This window comes from Poecilia reticulata, linkage group LG12, assembly GCF_000633615.1.
Source record: "Poecilia reticulata strain Guanapo linkage group LG12, Guppy_female_1.0+MT, whole genome shotgun sequence".
Classification (NCBI taxonomy): Eukaryota; Metazoa; Chordata; class Actinopteri; order Cyprinodontiformes; family Poeciliidae; genus Poecilia; species Poecilia reticulata.
The window spans coordinates 26113384-26114683 of NC_024342.1; the positions used below are offsets into that span (position 1 = coordinate 26113384).

The following is a 1300-nucleotide window of genomic DNA, read 5'->3' on the forward strand; positions in this document are numbered from 1 at the left end:
AGCGCTAGCTACAGGGAGGCTAGCAGATAGCGTTAGCTATGGGGAGGGTGGAAGCTAGCGCTAGCTACAGGGAGGCTGGCCGCTAGCGCTAGCTATAGGGAGGCTAGCAGATAGCGCTAGCTATGGGGAGGCTGGAAGCTAGCACTAGCTATGGGGAGGCTGGAAGCTAGCGCTAGCTATGGGGAGGCTAGCAGACAGCATTAGCTACAGGGAGGCCAGCAGCTACCGTTCGCTATATGGAAGCTAGGAGCCAGTGTTAGCTATAGGGAGGCTAGCATGCCCAGGTTGGTCACTCACTACACTACCCACTTCCTCTGCAGGTTGTTAGCATTTGATAAGCTAGCGTCGGCATTTGGTAACTGCTCACGTTTTTTCTTTAAAAACAAAAAGAAAACTGGATGATAAACGATAGCTGTAGCATCACATTAGCAGCACCGACTCGTTCAGTTGACATTGATAAAGTTTCCTTATAGAAGAAAATACAAGTCATGCCTGACCAGCCTAGATATGCTAGCTGTTAGCTTATCAAATGCTAATGTTAGCTAGTATTCTCCTTCTCATTAGCCAACACTGGTTGCCTAGTTACCGTTGCAGCCTGTCACTAAACAGATCAGTGGTTTCTGAATAGATGTGGCCTCTGCTGATCAGGAATAGCAGCTAGCGGTTAGCAGCAGACTGAACTCTTCATCCTCCTCTTCTTCCTCCAGGCTAAGAGGATCTGGACTGACCAGAACCTTTGTTGGTCCCGTTTCTGCTCATCCTGGGATTAAACGTAATCCCACCAGTTGCTTTCTAATCCAACCGTCTCCAGATTTACACACCGACTGAAGTTCAGACATAAAACAAAACGACTCCTGGCTTGCAGAGGAAATCTGAAAAGTGTGGCGCGCTTTTATCCCCAGCCCCTCTGACTGGTCGGGTCAAATGTCTGCAGAGACCTCCGGGACAAAAGCGCGCCACACTTTTCAGACGTTTTTCCGGGAAACCATGGTTGAATCTTGGCTCCACTTCCTGTTCCAGCTGAAGCGATGAGCTGCGTTCGCTAAGCTCAGAGCTTCTGATCTCTGATTGGCTTAGAGCCGCTGAAGCTCTAAGCCAATCAGAGCAGCCGACCCGGCGTGTCGGCGGCGACAGCAGCATGGCAGCGCTAAGCGCTAAGGATCAACGGGTCCCGGCAGCTGAACACCATGTGACTCGCTAACCTGCTAACGACGGATCGGCGGCGCGTTAACCGGCTGGGATGCAGGTAAACACACCTGAACTCACCACGACTGACAGGTAAAAACACCTGAACTCACCA

General features: G+C 50.9%; 1 protein-coding gene across 4 annotated transcripts in view; it reads right to left on the reverse strand.

The window, feature by feature from the left end:
- The window catches only part of nadk2 (NAD kinase 2, mitochondrial), a 25611-nt gene that overhangs the window by 2138 nt on the left and 22173 nt on the right, over positions 1–1300 (reverse strand). The gene's annotated exons all lie outside the window — the stretch shown is intronic.